The sequence below is a fragment of the Capsicum annuum genome, chromosome 1 (assembly GCF_002878395.1).
Source record: "Capsicum annuum cultivar UCD-10X-F1 chromosome 1, UCD10Xv1.1, whole genome shotgun sequence".
NCBI lineage: Eukaryota > Viridiplantae > Streptophyta > Magnoliopsida > Solanales > Solanaceae > Capsicum > Capsicum annuum.
The window spans coordinates 250,652,987-250,666,986 of NC_061111.1; positions in this window are offsets into that span (position 1 = coordinate 250,652,987).

Below are 14,000 nucleotides of genomic sequence, written 5' to 3' on the forward strand. Positions count from 1 at the left end.
TATGGTAAGTATATATGAATATGTTTTTATATGTGTGGTTATGTCATAGCATGGTTAAGTCCTTATGTGCACTTAGGATATGATTTTCTCCTTGGGTGGTCGTCTATAATTCTCAACAAATAATCATTAGTTAAATGGTGTGGCACTTGTTAATACAAAATATTAAATAGATGTTGAATATGACAAATATTGAGTGAAGATTAATTGAAAGGTGTAATTATATGTAGAGTTAAGGGTTTACCCAGTATATATATTTGTCTTGAAATAAAGGTTTGGTTATGGACTTTTTCCTAGTAAATGGGTTATATGAAAGCTAGTTGTTACTTAAAATGGTTATATTGATAGACCGCTAAAAGCCTAGAATACTAGTTGGTGGACCTTATTTGGTTAAAGTGTGGTAGCTAGTAGTTATGGTTGATTAAGTGGATAATTAATATAATAGACCTTGCATTGTTGAAGATTAGTGATATTGGCGCCTAGTAGGTGTTGTCGTGGGTTGCCTAAGTGTTGACTTGGAGATTTATGGTGTTAACTAATAAGATAGATATATTTCTAAAGAACATTCTGTGAAAAGATATTAATAGGTATCAGTAGTGGTCTTGTCATACCCAAACAATAATATTCCATAGGAAAATGCACCTAAGATCAAATATTTCGAGTTGCAAGGGGTGTTGAGTAATAAGATAGATAAATGAGTTTGATAATGTGTGACCTCTTCCTATATGATGGCTAGTGTACTTATGGTAACTATAAAAATCTTTGGAGTTGAATGGTGACTATGGCTTAGTTGTCCATCTTAACTAGATGAGATAGTTGTCTATTTAATGAATTGTAATTAGTTGTTATCTCATGAAGAGGTCTATCAAGAATCGATTAGGCTAATGGTTGGATTCCTTTAGATGACTAGTAACTAGTCGCTTAATAATAAATGGTGGCTAGTTAATAAATACTAGAATTAGTAGATTATTTAGTGAGATGACTAATTGACTATATAACTATGGTTATGATCACATTCGTTTTGTTATGTCAAAATTCGGTAATTAATGACGTTCTAGGACTTAGCAAATAACCATTTATAGAAATGTAGAAACCATGATAAATGTGAGTTTGTTGTGTGTATATATAGATATATATATTCTTGATGCATTGAGGAATTTATTTATCGTGCACTCCCCGATGGTATGGGATGTTGTGATGAGTTGTTTACTTGGTATTCTTTTAGATGTTCTTCCCGGTGGTATAGGACGCTGTGGTAAGTTCTTTTACATTATGCGTTAATGATTGTGTATGTTAACTTGGTATTTATCCGATTGTAATTATAAATATGTTGCATTACGCTTTCGAATGGGTTATTCAATGTGTATGAAGATTGTGGTATGTTTTGATATGAGATGTTGTATTACTGTTCTAGTTAATTAGTTATTTTGTACAGTGATGATGGAGTTGATTCTTCTTTGATTCTATACCTTGAATTATAGTAATTTCTTACTTTATATCATCTTTATATCATAATTTAGCTTAGTCGACGGATGATGCCTATAGAGTTCCCGTGATTTTGTACTCATACTACACTTCTCGACCTTTTTGGTGCACACCTGAATACTAATTGCTTCTGTTGAGTTGAGAACGTGCTGCATTGATCTTTCGGAGATAGGGTGAGCTCTTGGAGTTTAAGTCGCCCATTTCCCCTTAATTTTTATTCTGTCTTTTGTATTTGAGATTAATGTATAAGATTATTTAAGACTATTTAGACTTTGAATTATAATTGCTATTATTGATCTTAGATGCTCTTGTACTAATACTACCAGATTATAGGGATTGGTGTTCTTTATGTTGGTTTCCTTTTCTCATGCGGAACATTATTGTTTATATTGTGTTTGTATATTTGGTCCATGTTGGAACCTCCTACCAAGGTAACCCATTTCCTTAGCTCTGGATTATGGTGTCAGCATACCTATTGGTGGATTTTAGTAGGCGCCATCACGAATCAGAAATCGAGTGGTGAAAAATTGGTATTAGAGCCTAGGTTTCACTAGTATTATTGGTACAAGAGAAAGTGTCTAATATAGTCTATGGGATATTCTTAGAATTCCTTTACTTCTTTCACTCATATCGTACTAAATGTTTGAGTTGGCATGTAGGATGTTTCCTTGACTTTACTCTTTTACAGATGCCCACGAAACGTGCTGCGGCTATGCTTGATGAGGGTCTCAAGACCCAGCCTAGCAATCTTTCCCCTGTTCAAAGACAACCTCGAGATGTGTCCTTAGTTAGGGATCAGGGTTGGCCTTCCCCAAAACCCATTCCTGCACCTAAGACATAGATCCCTCCATCTAAGCCAGCGATGTACCAGGGACCAGACCAGGATCCACCAAGTTTTATTCCCTCTTCATTGCTTAGAGATGCTTTGTTCCAATTGTTGGGTATTGTTGATGGTTCACAACTACTAGGGCACGAGTGTAGCCTGCAGTTGCAGCTCTTGGAGTTGAGGTTCCCCTGTACCGGCTGTTGTTCAGCCGATGGTTGCTCGGCCAGTTGTGCCCATCTTGCTATGTCTACTGAGGAGCAGAAGATGCTGGTTAGGTTCTTGAGGTTTGATATGCCTAAGATTTTTAGTGCTCTTAGAGAGGATGCATTTGAGTTTCAGACTACTTGTAAGGATAGGCTTGATGGGTTAGGACTTGTTGATAACCATGCTGTGAATTACACCATATTTCAGTTGGATTTGTCTGCTCGTCACTGGTGGAGAGGTTTTATGAGTTCTAGGCCAGTTGAATCTTCTCCACTTTCATGGACTCAGTTCTCCGAGATGTTCTTGGAGAATTATATGTCGCGCAGCCTTTGGGACAAGTGGACCATACTCACCCCTACTACGCCCTTTTGGTGTAGATCCAGGTATGAGTGTGTCATACAACATTTGATTTACGCAGTACTTGGAGTCTATTCAAGGTAGCGATTAATTTATGCATCCCATGTTGGCTTCTAGCTTTTATTATCTAGACTCTATCTTATTTGTTAATTGCGCCCAAGAGTACACGCAAGTGTACATGGTCTAACCAAGTAATAAAGTGGCCTTAAATAAAGCTGAATATCGATCCCTCAGCAGCTTGTGTTAAGCAACTATCCAATTCTAGTTTAACAATTGAGATTAACTAGTGCAACATAACCAAATGAGTTTTGAATGTTTATAAACTAAAGTAATGCAAAAAAGTTAAGACTGACAATCAATGTATAAAAGTCCGGGGTTAAAGCACTATGAAAAATCATACTACACTATTGAACCTCATTCGTTAGATTACTTATCTTTGTTGTTGAATCATGGGATTGATATTATGATCATGGTCACTTGATCGTCTAATCACCTATCTAACTTAGACCCACAACTACATCGTTGAGTGGAGATGTGAGAACTAAGCTAAACGCATTTATTTTTCATCCCATAGGGAACAAAGTAAGGCTTCTAGGTATATCTCTTTCCTAGTCGTTAATTCAAATCTCTTATTTTATAAAATAATAAGAACCTTACTCTATCTATCCTAACGTTCTATCTTTTAATCCTTCTCTTGAGATCACAAAGATGATAACTGATATATTATAAGGGTTGAGAATCCTTACAATAATGATAAAAAGGATAAATAAACTACCAAATATGATAAGAAAACCAAACAAACTTAATTCAAAGCGAAAGTAAACATGTTCTTGGCCTTAACCCCAGAAAGGGGGCGTTTAGCCGCTAATAGACATAACCATAATCAAAGAAATTGAATAGTGATATAATCAATTTAAAAGATAAATTAAATAGAAATAAACCCTAATTAAAGTTTGTATCATCCCTTCTCCAAAGCTCAAAGTTGTCCAAGGTATCAAACAACAAGTACACGTGGAGTATTTATAGTAGGAGAATTTTGGCCGATGTGGGACTAAGTAGTGTGTTGCATTGCTTTATCCATGGGAGAGATTCCGAGTTGTGTGTATTGATTAAAGGGAGAGATTATCATTCTTCATTGATTATTCCCAGGGATAAAGGGGTGTGTTGCGTCCATATCGCGTGGGCACACTGGAAAGTGCAATATGCCTTCTTAATTGTCTTGTGCATTTTTCCTTCAAACCCCATGCTTGTGGTGTTATTTTGACTTTATTTCCATATTTTTAAATTTACATATATCATCACAATCAACTCACCAAGAATCCTAATTCATAAAACACCATGTATTAGAGCTTAAAACAACACAATATCAAGAACGGTGAACTAGAAACTAAAGCTAAGAACTAGTGTTGCCCTTTAAATCTTTAACTTGTTGCATTAATTCTTGCCTTATTTAAATTAAACTTTGAACACTACAAACAAGTTGTTCCACACTTAAATACACAATCAAACCATAAGGAACTCATTCAACACATTATAATCCATTGAGATTAACTAGAACGACACCTAGCTCAAGCTAGTAACACTAATTTTCTTGTCTAGCCTCTAAATGATCATTTGAATCCAAAATCATTTGAATCCAAACTTGTCTAAAAACACCTTTAAACATTGTAATCACATATTTGGAAACTTAGATTCTTAGTTATATCAGTATATAATCATGAATCACACAATAGTCCTCAAAACAAGGCAAAATATGCTAGGATAACAGCACTAAGTACATAAATCCACCTCAGATCAGCACCCCACACTTAAAGCTTTGATCATCCTCGAAAAAATATTTAATCTAAGCATCTTAAGTTGAGGTGACTCTACAGTTCTAATTTAGGCAAGACACTCAAGACAGTACTACAATCACTATGCAGAATGCAAGTTTCTACACTAGGCATGTTATGTGCACAGTTGAAAGTTCAAGAATAGTACTTCAAAACATCCTAGCCTCAACAATTAACTCACCAAATTGGCAAACTCATACATATTGTTCAATCACAGATGTCATATAAATCACCCATATTAATCAAACATGCTCCCTCACAACAAGAGAGTTACCTATAATTTTCACACAAAAGAAATTTACCATAGAATGGGTACATGAATCAAATTGCGCTCACTTTCACAAAAAATTCACAAATTACACTAGATGAACCATATGCTTTCCCTTAGTGTAGTACTCCACTAATATCAGAATGTTAAAGCCTATGATTAAATAAGTCTTTAACGGTTGTAATAAAGGCTAAGGGATGGGTAGGAACTATGTTGACCAAGAATAGTGACTATCTACCCTAAGCACTTTAATACATCATATTATACAATTAAGACCAATCTCTAACAAACAAATTTCACCTCTACTACCTTCACACATCTTTTGTTTTACCCCATTCCCTTACTCATTCAAATACACTATGGTGGGACTGTTTTTTATATATACATTATTCAATTTGAACAACCTTTTAATTTTTTTATTGCTCCACTCCCAGCCACAAAACATCAATTCATTACACACCAATAACTACCACTTTGGGATTCACTTTCACCTTTCTCCTACTTTAATTTCACACTCCTTACTCAATTAATTTTGCATTAAAGCACTTAGGAGCTTTGGATAAAATTAAGGTCAATCAAAGAAGGGGATTAGGCTATATATGTGGATGCTAAAGAAAAGCTAAAGGCTTAAAAGGGCTAACTAAGATTATGCAAAAAGGTATGTAAAAAAAGGTTTGAACATGGCTATCAAAGAAAATCCTATATCCTTTCCTAAACCCACATTCTTTATTTTATTTTGCACATATATCTAGAAAGTTCTAGCATCAAATGGGACAAGGAATATACAACAATGACACACACATATGGCATATGCTTAACTCAAGCAGGGTCATTATAGACTATCAACCAAACAACCACATGAATTCAAAATTAAGCTAACAAGTACAAGAGTCATAATCATGAGACTAGGAGTATACAAAGTAGTAATTCACACAATCAATATAATTTTACAATCAAAAGACTTTCTTCATGAAATCAAACATATCACCAAAAGAATATCTTAGTTATTCCTAACACAAAATATTTTAAATTTACCCTAAAAATAGGAATTTCCACCTGACTTAAAAATCTACTTTGCCCCCAAAGTATACTTTAAAAGTAGAGATAGAAATACTTCTTGAGGCCTCTAGGCCTAGCTAGTAGAATATTTCCATATCAAGGGGTTTGTGTGACCCCACACTCTATTTTTGTTGTACTCTTTAGCTCAGGTTTTTTGGTACTCAGACTTCCCATCAACCTGTGACTCAAAAAAACAAAAACTAGTAAAGTAAAACTAAAAATACTGAAAATAATACCTACCTTAACTTGAGTTTCCTCCCAAGCAGCGCTTGATTTTATGTTACAACACGACCCAATCTCTGACTCATCCATTTTTCTTCATCCTCTTCCTCACACTGGACGACATAGTCTTATTTATTTTGTACCTCTTGAGTGTGAACTCTCAAGGTCAACAACTCTCTAAATAATAGCCTTTTTTAGGCTCATCAATGTGCATCATCTTGGACTAGATGGTTCTGTCTTAGGCTACTTAATAAGGATGTTCGAAGAGGTCTTTAGTGGACTTAACTCCACCACCCCACACTTATCCCCTTCAATCACTGTAATCCTACATAAATTGTTATTGTGGGATAGTTTTTTTTAGCAGTTTGTACACTTTGAATACTGCCTCTTGATTATCCAACCTTATTGTGAATGTGCCCTCTCTCACATCTATCTATTATTGGTGATTGGAGGAGGCACTCTTCATTAACCTCAAAATCCAAAACAATAAAGTCAGCTGGAATAATAAACTTACCAACCTTGATGAGAACATCCTCTATGATTTATTCAGGATAAGTTGGGGTCTGGTCTGACAATTAGAGTATAACTATGCTCGGTCTTGGTTTCCCTAAGGCCAGAGTATGGAACAAGGAGAGAGGCATTTTGTTGATACTTTACCCCAAATCACTAAGAATATACACCACCTCACTACTCTGAATTTGAATTGGGAGAGTGAAACTCCTAGGGTCTTTGAGATTTTGGGGCATATTTTGCATCACTACAAAACTACACTCCTCAATTAGTGCTACTGTATCAACATCCTACAACATAACTTTGTTCATGACCCCATCCTTAAAGTACTTAGAGTTCATGGGAATTCCCTGCAAAATATCTAAAAGGGGAAGGTTAATATTAAACTCACTAAATGTGTCAAAGAAATTCTTAAAGAATTCATCCTCCTTCGCTTTTATATGCCTCTATAGGAAGGGTAGTGGAGGTCTCTCTCCACCTGTTTAGCAATTTTTTTTTAGCATTCAAACTTCCTCAAATTTTCAACAACTTTGTCATCTGCCTGTTTAGGAGCTAACTCTGTATCTACCTCCTTAGTTTTCTTTTAAGGTTCTTTCTTAAGCCTTTTACCACTCCTCAAGTGATTGCCATTACTTGTTTAGGATTTTTAATATCACTTGGCAAACTACCTTAAGCCCTAGAATTCTACGTTACTACTATCTAACATATCTACAACTCCAAGTTCCTTATACCAATATGTTGTCTCTTCATATATGATTGATTGCTCTTTATATCAACTGCCAATTGTGTTTGAGCAACAAAAATTTATTTCAGCATCTCTTCTATATTTCTGCTGGCCTGATTTACTTAATCCCATAGTTACTAAAACTACTATTGTTAGGCGTTCCATTTTTATTTAGTTACTGAGTCTGCCACTTTAGATTGTAGGCATTCCCATAATTCGTCCTTTGAACATTGTGCACGAACTTGACTGACTCAAGAGTTACAGTACCATATCTATAGAATGACCATTATTTCCTTAAACCATGAACCAAGTGCTTGCCTGCTGAATTGAATTGACTGTTGTTGCAGGCTGTGTAACCCCTAATATCATATTGTTGAATTGAGTATTTAACTAATTTTGCAATACAATAATCTAGGGAGATATAGAAGTAAATCGGTCTACCTTCAATACACCTGCAATCTTCTTTATAGCACTTCTTGAGTCAGAATGTCATTCAGGATTTCTTTGTGCAATCTAGTTCAACAAGGTAAATAGCTCATCATACGTTAATTCTAACTTTTTACCACCTACTGTTGAATCTATTAAAATTTGTGTTGTGATTAAGTGCCTCAACAAAAGTGTGAGCTAGTACCTCATTGAACTGCTAATGATGTGGACAGTCCCAAAGAAGAGCTTCAAAGAACTCTCATAGATAATATAAGTTCTCATCTGGCTTCTATTTGAAGCTCATAATCTCACTGCGCAGTCTCTCAGTCTTGCAAGATGGAAAAAATTGGATGAGGAATTTCTGGGCTAAGTCATCCCATGTTGTGATAAAACTTGTCGGCTCAGCGTTAACCCACATCTTTGCTTCCCCTAATAGTGAAAAGGGGAATAGTGTCTTTCTAACATAATCAGTTGACATACCCATAGGTATGAATGGGTCACTGATCTCTTGAAAGTTTTGTAGGTGGACTTGTGTATCTTTATGTGAAATCACCATAAACTATCTACTATTTATCAATAGCTGCACCATATTCTTTTTTAGCTTAAAGTTACCTCTAACAGTCAGTTTCTGAAAAGGGAAAGTCCAATTTATCGAAAATGGGATTGCCACTTTGCGAACGATCTTGTGGGTTAGTTGATCTTAATCCAAGAGAGTGGGATTGTCTTATTTCTCTTGAATTTTTTAGATATGAGGGATAAGGATTATTTCTGTCCTCAATTGATGAAAGCGTTGCTCGGGTTTGAGGCTTGGTTTAACCAATACCCTATCCCTTGCAAGCTTACTAGTCTATAAACCCGTTCCCTACAAATTCAATACCAATACCAATTGTAAAGCACCAAATAAATTTAAAAAGTAAAACAAAAACAAAATTAATTGCCAATTTATAAGTCCCCGACAACAGCGCCAAAAACTTGATTGCGCCCAAGCGCACATCCAAGTATATATGGTTTCACCAAGTAATACAATGGCCTTAAATAAAGCTGAATATTGATCCCTCAGAGACTTGTGTTTAGCAACAATCAAATTCTAGTTTAAAAATTGAGATTAACTAGTGCAACATAACCAAAACAGTTTTGAAAGCTTATAAACTAAAAGTAAACTAGAGTAATGCAAAAAGGTAAAGAATTTAGGCAATCAATGGATAAAAGCCCGGTGTTAAAGCACTATGAACAATCATAATACGCTATTGAACCTCGTTTGTTAGATTACTTATCTTAGTTGTTGATTCACGGGGTTTATTTTATGATTATGGTCTCTCGAGCCTCTAATCAACTATCTAACTTAGACCCACAACAACATTGTTGAGCGGGGATGTGAGAACTAAGCTAAACACATTTATTTTTCATATTGTAGTGAAGAAAGTAAGGCTTATATGTATATATCTATCCTAGACGCTAATAAAAATCTATTATTTTATAAAAAAATAAGAACCATACTCTATCTATCCCCACGTTGTATCTTCTAATTCCCTCTCTCGTGATCACAAAGTTGACTATTGATGCATTCTAAGGGTCACCAATCCTTAAAATAGTGATAAAAAGGATAAATAAAAAACCAAATATTATAAGCAGTCCAAAGAAACTCAATTCAAAGCAAAAGTAAACATGTTCTTGGTCTTAACCCCGGAAAGAGGGCGTTTATCCACTAATAGACATAATGTAATCAAAGTAATAGAATACATGATATAATCCGTTAAAAAGATAAATTAAATAGAAATAAACCTTTATTAAAGTGTGTATCATCCCCAAATCTCCAAATTGTCCAAGGTATCAAACAACAAGTACAAGTGTTGTATTTATAATAGGAGAATTTTGGCCAGTATGGGACTAAGTAGTGAGCTGCATTGCTTTATCCATGGGAGAGAGGTCCACATAGAATGTCTTGATGCTAGGGAGAGAGTTTATATCCTCCTTGATTATTCCTATGGATAAAGGGGTGCGTCGCATCCATATCGCGTGGGCAAACTAGAAAGTGCAATTTGCCTTCTTAATTATCTTGTGCATTTTTCCTTCAAAACCCATGCTTGTGTGTCATTTTGACTTTATTTACAGCTTCTTCAATGTACATATATCATCACAATAAACTAACCAAGGATCCTAATTCATAAAACACCATGTATTAGAGCTCAAAACATTACAACATCAAGAACGGCGAACTAGAAACTACAGATAAGAACTAATATAATCCTTGAAATCCTTAACTTATTGCTTTGACTCTTGGCTTATTTAAATTACACTCTAAACACTATAAAAAAAAATTCTAAACAATTTATTACACAATCATACCACTATCAACTCATTCAACACATTAGACTCCATCGAGATCAAGTAGAGCGACACCTAGCTCAAACTAGTAACACTAATTTTCTCGTCTAGCCTCAAAATGATCAAATTTAATCTAAACTTGTTTGAAAATACCTTTAAACATTGTATCACATACTTAGACACTTTGATGATTTTTAGTATCATTATTTACTTATTAAGCATAAAAGAAGTCCTGAAAATAAGACTGAATACGCTAGTATAACAACACTAAGGTACATAAATCCACCTCAGATCATTTGTATTCGGAGACAGTCTTGTTCTTTTTCTGGATATCTATGTATATTTTGACTTTTCATTATTTTAGTTGGTTCTTATACTGTGACACTAGATTTTGGGATATTCTTACGGTATTTTGATTATTTACTTTTTACTTTTACTATATATGTGTTGTTCGACTCTATTCTAGGAGTCTGCCTTGGATTTTGGTTTTTACCCTTCATTTTATATCAGTTTGGGGAATAGGCTTACTTGTAAAGGCATGTCATGACAAATGCCATCATGACCTTTTGTTTTTGGGTAGTTACAAATTAGTATCACAGTAGCCAGGTTTTATTTGTCTCAACAGTGTAAGAACAAGGTGTCTAATAAAGTCTTGTGAATCAGTACATAGATGTTTATATCTATATTTGAGAGCCTATAAGATATCTTTAGGAAAATCTGCTTATCTTGTTTCATATCATACAAATCTTTCTTATATTGTGATCTAAGTCATATTTCACTCTTTTTAGCGTAGATGGCGATGACTAGATCTTTTCAAATTAGTGATGTAAAGTCTATATTTGAGGAAAGAGCCTAGTTTGTAGGGTGAGTTACAAGTCATAGTAAAGACCGAGGTAGAGGACGGGCATGAGGATCTGACCCATCTAGAGATAGCCATAGGGGATTCTCCCCTAAACCTCAGGTCGAGCATGTTGGAGTTATGGGTTCTAATCTAGTCCCACAGAGTTCTTATACCCAGTCTTGTTGGGGTTATTGATTTATTTACTAACGTATTTGGAAGGTGCTCCTATGAGTGCATCTGGGTTCCTCCAGCTTTATGTATTTTACTTCTGTCTATGCTCGAGTCTACTTATGGTGTTCCTCTGGTCCTAAGTGTTAATTCTCCATAGGTACCAACCTCAGCTTATGGTGCTCCACAGACTATGAGTGTTGTTCCTACTTAGCTCCTATATCTGAGTATGGTATTTCGGGTAAGGAGTCCATCCTTCTTATATTTTACCTCCTTATATGGGATCTCATCAAACCAAATTTACTATTCCCCCTATTATTTTGAGTACAATTATGTCTTTTAAGGATCAAAAGAGTTTTGAGAGATTCACTCATTTAGGTACTCCTAGGTTCAGTGCTGTTGTGGGTGAGGGTGCTTATAAGTTCTTAATTGATTATAGATAGAAGTTGCATAACCTTGGATTAGTTGAGTTGCATGGGGTTGCTTACACTGCTTATCAGATAAAAGATGCATTAGAATATTGGTAGAAGTCACTTGTCAATTGCAGACCTCTTGATTCACAAAAGATGACTTGGGGATTATTTTGACGGGTCCTTCTTCAAGAGTTTTGTTCCTTATATTTTGAGGGATTAGATGAAAGATAAGTTTATCACTTGTAATAGGGCTTCACGAATCTTATGATGTATAAGGCATAATTTAATGCTTTGTTTTAATATTCTTATGCTAGTATTTCCACAAAGATTGAAAGATTCAAAAGTGCATTAAGGGATTGGATGTTTGTCTTCAGCCAACTACGGGTTAGATTGTAGTGTATGGACTATTATCTTCGAGTATAGTAGATCATTCTAGGATGATAGAGTCTATTCTTAAGGGTTCCAAAGAGGTGCCAAAAGGGCACTGTAATGCCCCAAAAATGGGTCCCGAGATGTCACACGGTACTTAGAGTCACAAGTGATCCCAAGCTAACTCTTCTACTGGCGCACTTACAAGCAACTAAAGAAAATACATAAAACTGAACAAGATCAACGGAAACATAAAACTTCTCTGAACTTGAGAAATATAAAAATTTGAGTTTACAGGATTACAACTCTGCTTCTACGTATAAAACTAAAATTTAATACATTAACACCACAGACTATCTATGAAGCCTTTACTAGTACTGACTATAGGTAGCCGGGTCATGACTCCCAAATATCCCAACTCAATACGACTGAATAAAGAAAATACAATACTTCTCAAGTTGTATAACTGAATCAATCCCTTAAATAAAAAGGACTAATCACCTGCTGACTGGAAGCTGCGGACTGACTGAATATGGTGTATGCACTACGACTTGTACCTACATTGTAAGACAATGTAGCACATAGACATATATGTGGATCAGTACTTTGAGGATGTACTGACAATATGGGGGCGTATGCATTTACATGAACAATCTCATTACTCTTTATAAAATCATGCATGCCAACATAAATGACTCACATAGCTTGAATAAAAATCTGAAATATAAATCTCATAAATCACGAATAATGGAACATATAGTATAAATCGCGTGAGTCATTTCACTTGCTCCAAAGATCTGTATTTTCCTCTTATTCTCAAAACTTGTAAGCTAGATGATCTGAAAATCATTTTGTATAATAAACTCTATCTCAAAACTTTAAATCACTAAAACTGTTTCAAGAATGGGGGACATCTTCTGGAGTTTCTTCAAACCGATATAAACCATGTCAACTGACATAGAGTCTAACGTCTTGTCCACGTTGGGGAGAGCTACTCTACCCTTGCCATCGGAATAGAACCTTAACTTTAGTGATCACTATCTCAGCCTCAGGCCCATTAATCTCAATCCAATGGTAGTATGTAGTTCTGGGGTATGAGACCTCGGAATCATTCCTAACTCGGTGCTAAATACTACTCCCATACTTATGCTTAGAACTTTCAGGAAATCCACCTTAAAACAATGCAAGGGTCTATAATAAAGATCAATTATACTTATCTTTGCTTTAATTCATAAACAATGTGGATTCCTATCTTAGTTTGGAATTAAAAGCTCAATCTTTGCTTTGAAAGCAATTATCAAACTTGTAAACAAGACATTGAGATCACAATCTCTTTATAAACTCAGTACTAGTACTTAAGATTCAAAATATGTAACATTAATGCATCAATAATCATATTCAACTTCATGCTCATTAATAATCTTTAAAAGCTTTCAAAATTTTCAAAATAACAATATTTAAATAGGGGTTAATGACCCATATATCAAACTCGTGTTAAAACACCAAAAGATTCATGCTTGATACTGTAAATATTGATGAATCAACTCAAAATCTGAAAATTTCAGCAATAAGCATGAAAATATAAACATACTCATGTAATATCATAGCAAAACATCATACTTAATATGCTTCTTGAAATTACTTCAACAATGTCAAAATATAGAAATCAAGAATCACAATATAATGCTTAAACTCACTTGAAAAATCTGGAAAATCACATCACTTGCATAAATATATGAAATTAGTCATGCAATTCCACTTCTAAATCATTGTAAACCTTATAAGCTTGTAATTAACAACAATGGGTATAAACCCCAACTTGAATTTCATGGAAAATAATCAAAAAATTCAGTAATTTATAATCTAAAGTAAGTTTTGGGCACAAGGACGAAAGGATTGTCGTTGTTGAAACGCCACATACCTTGGATGAACAACTTGCTTATGAGATGATATTTGTACTCTTGAATGAGGGTT